Consider the following 17,637-nt stretch of genomic DNA (forward strand, 5'->3'; position numbering starts at 1 on the left):
ATCTGTTTTGAGCTTTAAACTTTAAGTGGGGAACCACAGGCTTCTCTGTTTGGTCCTGGACTCTCCCACGACCACACCCCCCCACCAGGCCGCACCCCCTCACCAGGCACATTCCTTCATGGGGAACCTACAAGGGGCCTTATGCCAGAGGCATTGGGAGGGGGACAAAGTCATAAATGAGCAGAGCAGCAGGTATCATTCGTATCTTTTTACAGTAAACTATAGTCCAGCCACACAAATATCAGATGTTTGTACGCATATCTCTCTCTATCCAGGCATTATCACAGTTCAGTGATATAGTCCGGCCAGGCAAAAACATGCAGGGGTGAAGAACAGGGCCTGTGAGAGGTATGCATGGGGAGATGGGGGGTTTGCCTTGGAAGAGTCCCAAAGGCCAAACAGAGAGGCTTGGAGGGCCACATTTGGTCCCCAGGACTGAGGTTCCCCACCCCTGCTTTAAGAAAAGCAGCTTGTCTAGAGCAGGGGTTTGCAAACTGTGGTCTGTGAGCGTCGTTCAGGTGGTTTGCAGCATGTCCACATTAAATACTCATATTGATTCTTAATAGTATTTTTATTGCTTCTTTTTGTATTTTATTGTTTTACGATTTGAATTCTATGGAATGCAAATTGTAATACTATAAAACAGAATATGAGGAATAAGGGAAGCAATAAAAATACAATTAAAAATCATGCAGTATCTAGTACAATGGACTCCAATTGTTACTACAGGCAGAAAAATCATTAAGTGGTCCGCCAAGACCATCAACAATTTCCAAGTGGTCTGTGGGGGGGGGGAGTTGGGGAGCCACTGGTCTAGAGGAAATGGAAGATACTTAGAGTGATGATAACTCTTGGTATTGTCAAATGTTCAGAATTCATGCCTTAACTTCTCAAAATTGAGAACGCTTGACTTTAAAATCTCCATGGGTTTTTTTTTAAATCACATAAATTTCAAATATTCCTTTTAATTTGTGAGACCTGATTCAGCATCATTTTTCATCCCATGAGAGTTAGATACTTATTTTTAATAAATAAAAGCTGAGATTCTTAAAAAGACCCTTTGATGCCTATAGGCTTTCTGCTTTTTGGAATTAAAAGAAAAAGAAAAAAGTTACAATCTATGCATGTATACAAAGATCATTGTAATATTGCTTGAAACAAAATGTTGGGAATCACTTAGGAAAACTGTCTAATTAGAAGTGTAATAATTAAAACTAAAAGATGGAGATAAATACACACATGGCACCCCATCCTTTGGGGATTTAAAATAGCTGAAAAGATGCCTCCCTCTTCCACACTGAAAATATTAAAACACTCAGGGTTGGAGAGACCTAATTGCACCATCTGGCTTCTATTTGTGCCATCTGAGAATTCACATTTCTTTAGCTCCACCTGAGACAATTCTGGCCTAAGATCCCATTTTGGTTTTGAAAGGGAGCAGTAGATTAGCATCAGGGAGTGCTCAGACTCAGCAGAACATCAGTGGCTAAATGCAGGAGGAGCCCAGATGATCCTCTTGATGGCAGATTGTTTGTTAGGTGTTTGCACACAGCTTTTTCTAGTGGAGAACTTGGGATGGAGACCTGGACCAGTGAATGGATGAAATGTGCAGTGCTGCAAGCAGGTCTCCAAACTGGACCAAGGAGACTTGTTTTATAAAGTTCATCAAATGAAGTGCAAAGCTGGGATTTATGTGGATGAGACGAGAACTCACATGCTTTTCCTTTACCCAGTCAGAATATACTGCTCAAGTCTTCCTGCATTTTACAAATCACATATTTAGTTCGGGGGGGGGGGTTCCCTGTATTGGGCTAATCCCAGAGCTGTTTTGTGATGTCTTAAAAGGAGTCCCCAGTTTTCTTTTTAGATCTTTGATATCAAGGGCTAGTTAGAAAATACACACAACTTCCAGATATGTGTAAATAATTGCAAAATAGACATTCATTATTATTTTGTTACATTAGTGCCCTCTATCCATGCTGAGAAAAAATATATCTGTGTGAAACAGCCCAGAGCAGAGGTTCCCAAACTGGCCTGTGGACCACCAGTGGTCCACGAGCTTCATTCAGGTAGTCCGTGGCATGTCCAACATTAAATGTTCATATTGATTTTAATTGTATTTTTATTGCTTCTTTTATTTCTTATTTTGCATTTTATTATATTACAATCTGAATTCTACAGAATGCAAATTGTAATACAGTAAAATAGAATATAAGAAATATGTGTGTCTGTATGTAGAGATTACACACACTCCATGGGGAAGGGCTGTAGCTCAGTGGTAGAGCACTTTGCTTGCAGAAGGTTCCAGGTTCAGTCCTTGACATCTCCAGGTAGGACTGGAAATGTATGCTGTCTAAAACCCTGGAGAGCTGCTGCCTTTCAGTGTAGACAGTATTGAACTGGATGGACCAATGGCCTGACTTAGTTTACGGCAGCTTCCTATGTTCCATGTGGACCTTTGTCCCTCTTTTTCTAATGCACTGTGTACCTTTCCAAAAGTGTTGGGCTTTTTTACATCTCTCCTGGCCCTGTCAAACCCCTCTCCTCATTTTCTTTGCTCCAAAACCCTATCATAGTGAATCACGGATTGAAAAACAAACCAGCATTTTTCTAGCTGAACTTTGATTGCAGAGGAAGATGGAGTGAACTGGAGGGACAGTTGGAAGCAGCATGAGTGACTCTTTGAGGAATAGCTGTTTTGAGAAATGGTGCTGGAGCAATAACGTCCTTAATTCTCTGCCTGCCCAGTTACCCAATAGGGCTCTCTTTCTCCTTCGAGTCACACTGCACTACCCTTTTGAGTCACTCCAGCTCATCTCATATTGCTTTTCCTGGATACACAATTTTAGGGTATGCATCAGAAAGTGGCTGAAAGAAATGTGTCTTTGTAATTTACAAAATCCTGCACATTTCTTGTATGTCTTTGGCTAGTAGCCAGCTTCCTAGAGGTCTGCGCCAATTTCACTACCTGCACGCTAACGTCCTCTTCAGAGGACTTGCTTCAGGTGCCCCTGCATCAAAGGAACATTGCGCTGTACTGAGTCTTACTCAGTATTTCAGACAAGGAGCCTTTTCCAGCTGTACTTGGAGATGCTGGGGATTGAACCTGGGACCTTCTGTGTATAAGTCAGGTGCTCTACTGGTGCAGCGGGTGACTACTTGACCGTGCCACTGAAATCATAGAACTCCCTTCCAAGTACAGATGTTTTTTCCCCAATTTTTTTCTTTGGGGGAAAAAAACAGGGGTTTCCCCAAATTGTTCTAGTTTTTCTCTGGGCCTTCACATTTCTACTTCCAGGTAAAGTTCACTCCTTTCTTAGTGGTTTTCAGATACCTGCAAAGGCTGTATTGTTTTCAGAGGTCTTTTGAGAGGTCCTCTGACTTGTGTTACAATATAGCACAGGGGTGATGAACCTTTTTCAGCCCGAGGGCTACATTCCTTTTTGGGAAAACGGGCAAGGGCCACATGCCAGTGATGGGTGGGACCAAAAGCAAACTTGGGCGGAGCAACGCATGTAAATTTTACCTTTGTGCAGTAAGCTAGTTTCTACAAACATCTGACATGCAGGAGGCATTGTGAAAGGTCAAGGACACATTTCAGCCAGGGAAAAACATCTAGGATGCAAAGGAGAGCCAGTGAGGGGTGTGGTGAGGAGAGTTCAGAGGGCCAGATATTTATATATTGATTGATTAATTTTTTTATCCTGCCCTTTCTCCCAAAGGCAGCAAATATCAAAATGTGACAACAGCACAATTTAAAATAAAATATAAAAACTATCTTCGAACGTTTAAAAGCAACCACAGACCCTAACTGTTACTAATTTCATGGTTGTCGTGGGCATTATCAATCAGCTATCAATTGCCTGGGTAAACAGAAATGTCTTTGAATTTCTCCTGAAAGCCAGTAATGAGGAGGAACAGACACACCTCCCCAGGTAGAGATGGCTGGAGGGCCACATTTGGCCCTCAGATCTTAGTCCCCATCCCCAGTATAGCAGATAGTTTTTTATAACGCTCTGTAGATTTATTTGTTGTCTCAGTTCTTATGCATTTTTTTTTACTGCTGCAGTACACAAACACAAAAAGCTTTTAATGTGTTGTAAAGACTTTTGGGCAAAATATAAGGTATAAATGTTTTTAATAAATATAAAAACCCACCTGGGAGTTAAAAAAACATGTGTTGGGCAATGTGCAATTTAGACAGGTGTGCATCTTTTTGCTGTCCAAAACACATATGAAGAATGCATGATGGGAAAAGCTGCATGAAGTCTGAGAGCTCAGTCCCATGTGGGCCATTCAGATTTGGAGAAGAGGCTGTTGAGGCCACTGGCAATAGAATTTTGTTTCACACAAAACCTTGTCTTCTCTTCAGAGTCCCTGAGCTTTACACCCTTCCTGCTGACCTTGCAGCTGATGCCTCTGCATTCAAATGCAACTGGAAGTGTGATGGGGGAGGATGGGGAAGGGAGCAGAATTGGTGATTATGGGACTCTTAGATGCAAAATCTGGATGGTTAAGTTTAGAGAGCATGTAGGTGACAAATCAAAAATAAGTCTCCTTCCTCTTGTCTGAGCAAATATAAGCTTTGTGTTATCTGGCTTTGCAAAGCTTTAAGCATTTTGAGACAGGTAAAACACAAAGCCTGTGTGTATTTGGTGTGTTCCTTTTAGCCTCAGGTTGACTGGCAAGTATTTTTATGCAGCTTTCAGGTATTGCAATCTAAAAGACATGGCATAAAAGAAAAAGGGATTGGGAGGGAGGAAGAAAAAAAGAAAACTCAGGCACTATTTCTTAAAGTTATGTTTTTGTAATGATCAGCTAGAATGGTATGAATTCATGGACCTCCAAACCGCTGGTCTTTCAACAGAGCAGATTGAGAGGCCTGCACTCCCATCTCCTATAGCTTAACTGATTAGCATGCCTTTCCCATTCACAGAATGGTTAAAAAGTGGTAAAGCGGTGGATCTGTTGCCATCTTTCACTGCTTATTTAGAGGGTGGGTGGGTGTCAGCAGGGGGATTCCAATGTAAGTGAATGACTGTGAGAGCTAATTGGTAACATTTTTGAGGTGGCAACTGCAGCACTGCAGAAACATATGAATTGCCCCTAAATATAGAACTTCTAGATGGTAGTTGTTCCAAATAAAGTGGTGCATTTGCTATCCTCACCTAAAAAGAGGTGTTGCAAAAAGAAGGGGAAACAGTGGAAAGAAAGGGGCTCTGTTTGTGGATACCTTGCAGTTGATGTGCCCAACCCCCCACATTACAACCCAGCCTCTCCACTGTAAAAACTCTTCCCTTCTAATTGACCACCCCCCTGCGACCTTGCAGTACATGCTTCTCAGCTGGAAAGTATGTGCTGGGGGAAGAGACCAGTATTTAAGCCTAGTGGCAGAGAATCTAAGACAGGGATGGGGAACTTTTAGCTCCCCAGATGCTACCTGAGGCTGATGGGAATCAGAGCCCAGTAACATCTGGAGGACCACAGGTTCCCCATTGCTGGGCTAAGGTGTTAATATTTTCCTCTCAGGCACCTGGGGCCTCACCCACGTTTGGGCCTCAAGCGGAAAAAAGAAAGAAAGAAAGAAAGGGGAAAACGCAAGAAATCAGAAGTGAAAGACAAGCATTCTCTTGTGTAAGTGTATTGGATAGAATATTCTGAATAGTTTCTCACAATGAGGTCATAACGTTATGTCTGGGCTGTCCCACTTCAGACTACAGTCGGACAGAAGAAGCTCATAGGATGGAGTGTTCCTGTATATGGAAAAATTATTTCCCTGCAAATAGAAAGCAAGCATGTCAGGAAGAATGCTTTGCTAGAATGCTCTCTTTGACATGCTAGCTTTCTGTGTGAGTGGGCAATCAGTATTATTTTTATTATTCTATGCTGAGAGCTTCTTTCCATCTGTAGTTTTCATAGATATACAATCTAGATCTTGGTAGCCAACAGGGTGCCCTCCAGATGTTTTGGACTACAGCTCCTTTCAGCTCCAGCCAGCATGGCCAGTGGTTAGGGTTCACAACATCAGGAGGGCACCATGTTCGTTACCCTTGACCAGAGCTTGGAAAAGTTACTTTTTTGAACTACAACTCCCATCAGCCCAATCCAGTGGCCATGCTGGATGGGGCTGATGGGTTGTAGTTCAAAAAAGTAACTTTTCCAAGCTCTGCCCTTGACCTAGACACAAGCTTACTACTTTGGTCAGAACTGGGCATTAGAAGGGGAAGACTTTATATTGCACAACCCACTACGCTGTGAAGTTCACTGGATGGCTTTGGGAAAGTCGTTATCTTACAGGATGTTTGTGATAAAATAAAATAAGCGCATGTCTGAGCTATTTGAAGGAAAGGTGGGATACAACTCCCGTCAGCCCCCCGCAACCATGGCCAATGGCCAGGGATGATGGGAGTTGTTGTTCAGCAACATCTGGAAGGCCAAAGGTTCCCCACCCCTGAACTAAAGAATAATATGTAATAAGTGCAATGTGTCCCATCAACCGTATTCATGTAAAGTGGGGGCAAGGAAGCTGTGGCCCTCCAGATGTTGCTTAACTTCCATCATCCCCCGACCATTGGCCATGCTGACTAGGGCTGATTGGACTTGGGAGTCCAGCAAGGCCCTGGTTGCAGCCACCTTGCTGAAGCTAAGCAGGCCTGGGTCTGGTCAATGCTGGGATGGGGTGGCTGCCTGGGAACAACATGTATGCCGCCTTGGGTTCCATGCGGGAACAAAGGCAAGCTGTAAAATATAAAATAAAACAAAGGGCAGCAAATCCTCTTATTTATTATTTATTTATAAATATATTTGCATACTGCTATTTCGTTAAAAACTTCAAAGTGGTTTACATCACAGGCATCACAAGCGGTTGGCTTGTGCGAATGGAGGAAAGTCCTCTTTTTCACAATCCCTCTTCCTCAGAGGGAAGTGGGGAATGCCAGCTGAAGGTGTGGGGAGAGGGGGAGAAGGTGGCTTTACTCATTCTTGACATTCTTAATGCTGGTTAGTTACCATTAGTCTGTGTCATCCTCCCCCACCGCAGCTCCTGTGACTACTCTAAGCACAATAATCATGACTGGGCTGAAGGATATAATAAGTCTCCCCCCCCCCCGCCCCTTGCTTCATGTAGAACAGCTTAGTCGTGTTACTGAAAGGGTAGGTGGTAGGCGGAAGCCTTGCAGAGAAAATATATGCCAAGTGGTATGCTTTAGAGGTGTGTGTGTGTGTGTGTGTGTGTGCGCCCACAGAGAAGCAATGCTCTAATTTCTAAAGCGAGAGGTGCCAGGGAGGGGAATTCAGACTTGCCTGGCAAACTTGTTGCTGTTTCTTTCTTGATAGCAATGGAAAGGCACTTTGCACATGCTCGAAGGCACTGGGTCAGTCCCTTTACCACCTGGTAACTCCTTGCCACAGCATGCAGGTCATCACTTGGTAAACCAACTGGCTGCATTGCCCTGCAATGTGTTACTGCCTCTTTCTTGCTTCAAATCCCTTCTTAAAACCTACCTTTTCTGTGCTGTGCCTTTGGCACAATCTCTTAGGCTGAGTTGCTGTATAAGATGAGGACTAAGCATGTGCAATCCAAATCAAATGCATATTCCTCCTTCATTTCACCTTGCTGCCATTTTCAAATTTTAGAGTGAAAGCTCCTCAGGCCAGGGACCCTTGTCGTTACTCTGTTACTCAGCGGCTTTTGATACCGTCGACCATGGTATCCTTTTAGATCGTCTGGGGGGATTGGGAATTGGGGGCACTGTTTTACGATGGCTCCGTTCCTATCTCTCAGACAGACATCAACGGGTGGCATTGGGGGACGAGGTTTCAGACCCTTGGCCTCTCAATTGTGGAGTGCCACAGGGATCTATCCTCTCCCCCATGCTATTCAACATCTATGTAAAGCCACTGGGAGCCATCATCAGGAGATTTGGGCTGCAGTGTCACCAATATGCGGATGACACTCAGCTCTATCTCTCGTTCAAATCCTCACCAGAGTTGGCTGTGGATACCATGTCCAAGTGCCTGGATTCCGTAAGTGAATGGATGGAAAGGAATAGGCTGAAACTGAACCCCGACAAGACCGAGGTGTTGCTTGTGGGAGATAAGAGAAGATTGGGAGACATAGACCTGGTGTTTAATGGGGTAAGATTACCCCTGAAAAACCAGGTCCGCAGCCTTGGGGTCATTCTTAACTCCCAGCTGTCCATGGAGGCTCAGGTCTTGGCAGTGAGCCGGGCGGCTTGGTATCAATTACATCTGATACGGAGGCTGCAACCCTACCTTCCTGTTCATCTGCTCCCACGGGTGATGCATGCCCTGGTCTCCTCTCGCTTAGACTACTGTAATGCGCTCTACGTGGGGTTACCCTTGAAGACGGTCCGGAAATTACAGCTGATACAAAATGCGGCAGCGCGCTTGATTAAGAACAGCCGTCGCCGTGATCATATCACCCCGGTGTCAGTAGATCTACACTGGTTACCAGTTGTCTACCGGGCCCAATTCAAGGTGTTGGTGTTGACCTTTAAAGCCCTCTACGGTTCTGGCCCAGTTTATCTGAAGGAGCTTCTCCAGCATCACCAATTATGCCGCCTGACAAGATCAGCCACACAAGACCTTCTCTCGGTCCCATCAGCTAAAACAGCTAGGCTGGTGCGGACCAGAGAGAGGGCATTTTCTATTGTGGCCCCCACCCTCTGGAATTCCCTTCCTTTCGACCTTCGCCATGCCCCCTCCCTGACAGGTTTCCGCCGGGCCTTGAAGACCTGGCTATTCAGGCAGGCCTATGGGGTCTCCGGGGGTGGGTCAGTTTTTAATGTTGTTTAGTTTAATGTTGTTTAATTTTAGTTTATTGTATTTTGGGTTTTATATTGTATTTTATTCTGGCAATGTACGTCGCCTAGAGTGGCCGTTCAGTCAGCCAGATAGGCGACTCACAAATACATTTTTATTATTACTATTATTCTGTACATCACTGTACGTGCTGATCCACTGTCTACATATAACGACAGTCTGTAACCAAACCTCATCATCTGTAACTGAAAGAGTAACGGAATGGTCGGAGGCAGCATGCTTCTGGATACAGTTGCTGGAGAGGAGAGTGCTCAGTTCCTGCTTGCTGGCTTCCCATAGGCATCTGGTTGGGCACTATGAGAACATATGCTGGCCTAGATGGGCCGTTGCCCTGATCCACCAGAGCTCATCTTTTGTTTTTATGTTATGTTCTTTTGGTGCGGGTGGTTCTGGGAACAAATGTAGGGGGAAAACAGCACACATAGTGGGTAGCTAAGTTAAGGTTTGATGAAAATTATTGTGGGAATAATAGGCTCAGGCAGTGAAAAAAATCCACCCACTGAGACAGACTGTATCTTGTGTCCCCGACACAGTGGGCAGCTTTTGGAAGTGCGCATCTAATGGCAAAACAGCATTGTGGCAGTACCATATATTGCAATGTGTGCATAAATATGTCATTTCTAAGAAACAAGACTTAATTCTTAACAAACTTGGGGAATTATTACGTTATCTTTCTCCAGGAATATATTTCCACTTTTTCTTCTTGATGCCATAGCTCAGTGTAGAGCACATGCGTTGCATGCAGAAGATCCTAGGTTCAATCCCTGGCAATTTCCAGTTAAAAGGATCAGGTAGCAGGTGATGGGAAAGACTCCCTACTTCAGACTTTTGGGGAGTTGCTGCTAGGCAGAGTAAACCAAATTGGGTCAGAGCTACCCTTCTCAACTTGTGCCTCCAGGTAGTATTTGACTCCACCTCCCATCAGCCCCTGCCGGTAAGGCTAGCGGTCAGGGTCGAGGGAAGTTGCAGTCCAAAACATCTGGAGGGTGTCAGTCAGGTTGGGGAAGGCTAGGCTACATGGGCAAATGGTCTGACTGGGTATAAGGCACCTTCTTGTCTTTCTAACGCCTGGCAGCTCCTGAGATAGACATCACCTGGTCCTACTGATGACTTCCCCTCACCTCTTTGTCAGTGCAGGTCCCCCAGGCTTAGCGACTCATGAAGCAAGTGTAGTATGGCCTAATGGTGATCTGGAGGTGGGGTGTTTTTCATCTACTCCATTGTCATGGACAGATCACCGCCTGCTGAGTTTTAGACTTACGATGACTCTTTCCCTCTGCAAGGGTGGGGGACCTATTAAGTTGGTCCGCTCCCGGAGGCTTATGGATCCTATTGGTTTTCAGAGGGCTCTGGGAGTTTTTCCAGCTGATAGTACTGGCGCTCCTGTCGAGGCCTTGGTCGAACTGTGGAATACGGAGATGGCCCGGGCTATCGACACGATCGCTCCCGCGTGCCCTCTTCGATGCAGAGCTCATACAGCTCCGTGGTATACCCCGGAGCTGAGAGTGATGAAGCAAGAGAGAAGGAGGCTAGAGTGCAGATGGAGACGAACTCCAGACGGATGCAATTATGCTTTGGTAAGTGCCTCTACTAAGTCGTATATAAAAGTGGTAAGGGCAGCGAAGAAGTCCCACTTCGCTGCCTCTATCAGGACATCTCTCTGCCGCCCAGCAGAGCTTTTTAGGGTTGTACGAGGACTCTTACATTCTGGTCCTCAAGATACCATTGAAACATCCGAAGCTCGCTGTAACGACATTGCAGGGCACTTCCAAAATAAAATCGCATGCATCCGTAGGGACCTAGACTCTGATGTTATGACAGATGAATCCATTGAAGTGTCCAGAACATGGTCTTGTCTTTCGTTATTGGATGAGTTTCAGTTGGTGCAGCTTGAGGAAGTGGACAAGGTGCTTGGAATGGTGCGGGCGACCACGTCTGCTCTAGATCCTTGTCCATCTTGGCTGGTCAAGGCTAGCAGGACTGGTACCACCGGCTGGGCCAAGGAAGTGATAAATGCCTCCTTGAGTGAGGGAGTAGTCCCTAGCAGCCTCAAGGAGGCAGTAGTGAGACCTCTTTTGAAGAAACCTTCCTTGGACCCAGATAACTTGAACAATTATAGACCGGTGGCGAATGTCCCCTTTTGGGGCAAGGTTCTGGAGCGGGTGGTTGCTGGTCAGCTCCAGGTGCTCTTGGATGAGACCGATTATCTGGATCCGTTTCAATCCGGTTTTAGGCCTGGTTTTGGCACTGAAACAGCCTTGGTCGCCCTGTACGATGCCCTCTGTCGGGAGAGGGACAGAGGGAGTGTGACTCTGTTGATTCTCCTTGATCTCTCAGCGGCGTTTGATACCATCGACCATGGTATCCTTCTGGGGAGACTCGCGGAGTTGGGAGTTGGAGGCACTGCTTGGCAGTGGTTCCGCTCCTACTTGGCGGATCGTCGCCAGAAGGTAGTACTTGGGGAACACTGCTCGACACCTTGGACTCTCCATTGTGGAGTCCCTCAAGGGTCGGTTTTGTCCCCCATGCTTTTTAACATCTACATGCAGCCTCTGGGTGCCGTCATCAGGAGTTTTGGAGTGCGTTGCCACCAGTACGCTGATGACACGCAGCTCTATTTCTCCTTTTCATCTTCTGCAGGTGAGTCTGTGGATGTGCTGAATCATTGCCTGACCGTGATAATGGACTTGATGAGAGCTAATAAACTGAGACTCAATCCTGACAAGATCGAGACACTGTTGGTGAGTGCCTTCCCTGCTCAGATGGTGGATGTTTACCCTGTTCTAGATGGGGTTACACTCCCCTTGAAGGAACAGGTTCGTAGTCTGGGGGTTCTTTTTGATCCTTGTCTCTTGAGGCGCAAGTGGCCTCAGTGGCAAGGAATGCGTTCTACCACCTTCGGTTGGTAGCCCAGCTACGCCCCTATCTGGACAGGGATGACCTCGCCTCAGTTGTTCATGCTCTGGTAACTTCTAGGCTGGATTACTGTAATGCACTCTACGTAGGGCTGCCCTTGAAGACAGTTCGGAAGCTTCAGCTAGTGCAAAACGCAGCAGCCAGACTGCTGACGAGGACCAGACGGTCAGCGCATATAACACCTGTTCTGGCCCGTTTGCACTGGCTACCTATTTGTTTCCGAGCCAGATTCAAGGTGCTGGTTTTGACCTATAAAGCCTTACACGGCGTGGGACCGCAATATCTTGTGGAACGCCTCTCCCGCTATGAACCTACCCGGTCACTTCGCTCAGCATCTAAGGCCCTCCTCCGGGTGCCAACTCATCGAGAAGCCCGGAGGACAGTTACTCGATCTAGGACCTTTTCTGTAGTGGCCCCCGAACTGTGGAATAGCCTCCCCGAAGAAGTACACCTGGCGCCTACGCTCCTATCTTTCCGGCGCCAGGTTAAGACCTGGCTATGCTCCCAGGCATTTTAAGCATTTATGTTATAATTTTTTTTTTTTTAAATTTCCTTTTCTTTTGTTCCTGCTTGTGTTCATTGTTTGTAGGCTGATTTTATTGTGATTTTGTATTTTAACCTTTTGTACACCGCCCAGAGAGCCATTCGCTATGGGCGGTTTATAAATGAAACAAACAAACAAATAAATACATAAATAGCACCAAGGTGTTCATGTCACACCCAGGCTCTTTTTTGTAACTCATGGCAATCCTCCTCTTGTTTTGGCAGCTTTAATGGAGATCAAGGACTTCCTGGCTGGCTCAACCAGCTAGTTCCTGTTGGGACAGGTTGAAGCTTGTTTTGTGCAGGGGGGGAGGAGGAGGAGGAGGAGGAGAAAGAGAGGGCCCTGTGGATATAACCTGCCCTGCTGAGCCTGGGATAGTCTGCCAAGGATTGGCAATTGGCAGATTTTTTTTTTTTTTAAGATTAGGCTTCCCCCTGCCCTATACATCTCTGGTCTGTTTGTTTAGTTGGTTGTTTTTATAAAAGCACAATTCTTTATTTGCAGTGTATTTCATTGCAAAATGTAAGTAATCATTATATAATGTATTCAAAAACAATGGTGGTACAATACCTTTGTTAGGGCCAGCTAGGTCACAAAGTAGTGAGCGAGTTTTTAAGTTTATCAGAACTCCTCTTTGGACTGGACCGTGAAAATGCAAAAGAGAGGGGGGGGCATGACGGAAAAGCCGTTTTGCAGATTGCAATGGTCTTAAGATAGAGTGGAAAGAGGTATTTTACAGACTTATTAGGTTAGACTGAACCTGGTGCAAAAAGTATATTGGATTGCAGCACACTAGCTTTAGGGAACAATGCCTCTTCTTCCTTTTGAAAGAATAAACGCCAGCAGTTCTTTGCCTCTGCCTCTCACTACCTTTCATGTTGCTGTTTTTTAAATCCCTGGTGTTTTTCAGTGTCCAAGTTATACAGTTAAAGAAGAAAATAAGCAACATATATGGTTTACCAGTGGCAGTTTGTTTGAGGATTCTCCCAGGACAGAGAGAGGAACCCTAGGCTCCCTTTGAATACACAACCTCTTTTCTTTTTCTTACATTCGTATTCCATTCTCCCACCTAGGAAGGCCCCAGAATGATGCATGTGGGGTGCCAAAGCGGAATCCTGTTCAGGCATTAACCCGGAACTGGATCTGGAACTACATCGAGAAGACCATCTTGTAACTGTGTTGGGTCAGAAGCAAATAGCTCTTGGCAAATAGCTCTTTGCAGCCGGGCCAGCTGCTGGTGTCACTAGGGACATTGTTACTAGGGAGTGCCTGTCATTTTTCTCCCAGTTGTACTCTGGGCCCAGCCCTTGGAAAAGCCGTGCCAATAGCAACCGTATATCCAGTTGAACACATCTGCTGTGGAGTTGCCAAGACCAATTTGCTGCTTTTTTTTTTTTTGTTAGGCAATCAGTATTTGATATTTGCAACACACGCATACGCACAGCTTTTTTCGTTCTTTTACAATCCTGTAGAGCCAGCTTCTCCCTGGTAGAGTGAAATTCCCATCTGACTCATACATAATGAGAGAAATTGCATGAGAATTGCTAGAACTGGAGCTAGTCAGGTACGGATACAGGTTGAATTTTTTGCCAAGACTTAATTGTCATAACAAATTAAAGAAGAAAATAACCAAGTTACAATGAAGCATTACACAAAAAGAATGGGAAAGCAATGCAGCACCTGACCAGAATAATGTGTTTGTCATTAAAATTCAATGATTGATATTAGCAGAGAATCTTTTTGCTTTTACACGGAGTGTTATTTTAGCAGCTAAACCCCTGTCGCCACTGACAAGTGCGCCATTTATGTTGGGTTGGCCGACCAATTCAATCTTGGGGAGGGGCCAGAGCACAGTGGTAGAGTATCTAGTTTGCTTGCAGAAGGTCTCAGGTTCAATCCCTGGTATCTCCAGGTCGGGCCGGGAGAGACTCCTGCCTGAAATCCTGGAGAGCCGCTGCCAATCAGTGCAGACAGTACTGAGCTAGATGGACCATTGGTCTGATTCGGTATGAGGCATATTTTGGCTTATGTGGAGGAGGACAGTGTGGCATGGGTTTGGCTGTGAACAGTAGAGCCCCCCCCTCCTCTTTGGGCTTAATAGCAAAGAGTTGGCAGGATGCTTTCCATGCCCCCCCTCCCTCATGCGGCAGTGGGCTCCTGCCAACTGAGGGCACTGCTCAGGCACTAGGCCAGAGGCTAAAGGTCAATTATGTTGGCTGAGGGGCAACAAGCATCCTGTAGGCCAATACAAAGAATCTTTGCCAATTCAGTGCCAAGCCCCAGCCCCAGACTGGCTGGTGAGAGGGAACACTGCCTGTGAAGACTCGCATGGGCCAAAATCGATCCCACACAAATAAGGACATAAGAGCCCTGTTGAACCAGGCCACTGGCCTTCTGCTTGAGGCCAAAGAGAGCAGTTTGTGGAGAGGTTAGTTTGAGCTGTTAGAAAGGAAGCATTGTTTTGCATTTCCTTCCTGGTAGCTTGATCTCATTCCCCTCATGCCACACCAGGGTACTTTGAGGCACTGAGGCATTCTGGGAAGCAGTGGTTTTGGGGCTGTTTATTAAGGCTCGCTCGATCCCATCCCCTGCCGTAAGCTACAGATGCTTCTAGAGAGGACAAGGAGGAAGGTGATCAGGCTGACTTCCCGGCAGCCTGAAGGAAGGCCCCACTGCCTGACCCCCACACCTGGATGAGCTGAACGTAGCTGATCCAGATGGTGAGGACAATAGCAGGGAGTGGAGGGTGTGTGTGGAGGTTGTGTTGCTTGGTGTGTCCCCTTCCAGCTTTATACTCCACTTCACAATCAGGAGAGACCTTGCCCTCAGGGCATGCAGAGGGGGAGGCTTTGGCTAGTTAAAAGACCACGCAAAGGTCACTTACAAGTCCAACATGCTGGGGTTTCAGAAGGCTTGGTGAGGAAGAGAAACAGAGGCCTGATTTTGCTCTCTATGAGCCCAGTGATCTTACAAACCTAATGGGAGGACCAGGATCTGTTGGAGCATTAATGCTGTGAGCCCATCCATCTTGTGCTGAGCCTGCATATTTGTGTCAATAAAGCCATATCTTGTAAAGGCATTACAGTCTCCAGTGAGCGTCATTCTGAGGAAACCCAACCCAGGTATGTGCTTGCACCCCTGGTATCTCTCACCTCTTGGAGACTGGGGTGCATGCAACACTCTTCAAGGTGTGTGTGTGGTGGTGGTGCTGCTGCTGCTGTCCCCTGGTTTCTTTCTGCATGCTGGAGGACTCTATAGGGAGGCAGGGTTGTTGTGATGATGATATTTAATGATCATATGATTTCTTACCTGCCCTGCACCATAAGTTCCCGGGGTGGGTTAAACAGCCATTTAAAAATAAAATATTAAAAAGCAGTTTAAAAGAAATTACAGTCACAGGAATAGGGTTGGTTTTCCATGTCCACTGCAGAGATTTTCCACCCCTCTTTGGAGTTCTCTATAATACGTGCACAAAGAACTTGTGGGAGGGGATTCTTTGCACTGGGTAAGGGTAGCCACCAGAGTTGGCAAGGGGGCTTGTGGGCTCCTGAACATGGCTGCTTTCTTACTCTGTGTTTTTATTGGTTATGATTATATACATGGGTAGATTATCCCATGTGGTTACCGTCCAATAGGTTGTGGGCTAATGAACGTGCAGGCAATTGCCCTTGGGTAACCTTGACCTGAGCAAACGGAGTTAATGTTTTCCAAGGATTTGTCATTTAACTCCACAACGCTCAGCTGGTAAGGACTATCTTTTCCTGTGGCCTGCCACATCTTAAAACTAGAAGCAAGTAAACTGGGAAAGAGCATGTGTTTCTAATCCCATTTTTTAGTAAATTGCAAAACTGCACCAAAATGTCAGAGGGAAGGGGGGGGGAGTTCTACTGTTTTCCAATTGGCAAAAGATGTAAGATTATCGGAAGAGATGGGGAGGCAGGGGGTGGAGTTTCATTGCTTACTAATTCTGAATGTTCCCAATGTTGAGCCTCCTTGTTTTTCAAATGTAAAGGAAGTTGTGGGGTCATGTGTCAGAAAATGGAGGGAGGTGAGGATTATTTGAGGCCGTCAGAAATGATGTGGGTCCCTTAGCTGTTAACTCAGGGCATGTTCCACTAGGCCTACGTATATTAAGGACTCACACTAGAATAATTAAGACAGGAATGTGTGAGCAACAGTTGGCAGTAGAAGCTGTTATTAATAATTTCAGTGGCACTTCTTAGCATGTAAAGTGCTTTTACAGTCTTGACATGACTTATTCTCTCAACAAACCTGAGTGGCAGGCTGCTCCTCCTCTCATTTTATAGGCTGAAGCATTGAGACTAAGGTGGCTCAGTGCTACAAAGTGAGTTCGCAGTCAAAGTGGGATTTGAAGAAAACCATGTCGTGAAGGCTGCTGTGGGTCAAGGCCTTAAGGATCATAGGAAGGGAAAATAATTTTATTATTGCTGAGCCTTTTTTTTTTTTTAACCTGAGGTCTGTGGAAGAGAGTGAGGTATCACCTCCCTCAGACACTCCACAGGTTTTGTTCACATTAGATCCTGGAGTAGCAGGGCTGGCATTGGCACCGGGCATACTTAGGCCGGGGCCAGGACCAATCTGTACCAACACCTGTCCTGTGCAGCGATGAGCTGCCATTTGGGCATCATTTAATTTCCCACAAATGCCCCAGAATTACACTATATTGGTGATGTGGGAAATGATGGGGAATTTTAAATGGTGCCTTATAACTATCTATAAGAGAGCCAGTGTGGTGTAGTGGTTAGTGTGTTGGACTATGACCTAGGAGACCAGGGTTCGAATCTCCACACAGCCATGAAGCTCACTGGGTGACCTTGGGCCAGTCACTGCCTCTCAGCCTCGGAGGAAGGCAATGGTAACCCCCTCTGAATAATGCTTACCATGAAAACCCTATTCATAGGGTCACCATAAGTCAGGATCAACTGGAAGGCAGTTCATTTCATTTTTCAACTATCTATAGCTGCCAGATATGCCCATGGTGTGAGAGGGAACATGGAGGCACCATGCCAAGCAACCCCCTCAAACCCGGAGCTGGCCCTGTGACAAGGGGTCACCAGCATGGTATCTGCAGGCACATATGTGCCCAAAGAGGCCTTTCCTGGTGCCTGCAATTTCCCTTCCCCCTGCTGAAATTAGGCCTGAAAGAACCATTCTGTTGTAGCCAATAAAATCGTTGCAGTGTTACCTTGATTGTGGTGTGTGCCGGCGGTGGTGCCTGCAACAGTTTCTCCAGTTTGCAAATGTGCCCGTGGGTCCGAAAAAGGTTGGCAACCCCTGCCATATGGGATAGGCTACTACATGGGGCACCCTTT

General features: G+C 46.0%; 1 protein-coding gene across 2 annotated transcripts in view; it reads left to right on the plus strand.

Moving 5' to 3' along the window:
• ZMIZ2 (zinc finger MIZ-type containing 2) overlaps nucleotides 1-17,637 on the plus strand; it is a 141,099-nt gene that overhangs the window by 33,462 nt on the left and 90,000 nt on the right. The window lies entirely within an intron of this gene.

This window comes from Rhineura floridana, chromosome 12 (genome assembly GCF_030035675.1).
Source record: "Rhineura floridana isolate rRhiFlo1 chromosome 12, rRhiFlo1.hap2, whole genome shotgun sequence".
Taxonomy (NCBI): Eukaryota; Metazoa; Chordata; class Lepidosauria; order Squamata; family Rhineuridae; genus Rhineura; species Rhineura floridana.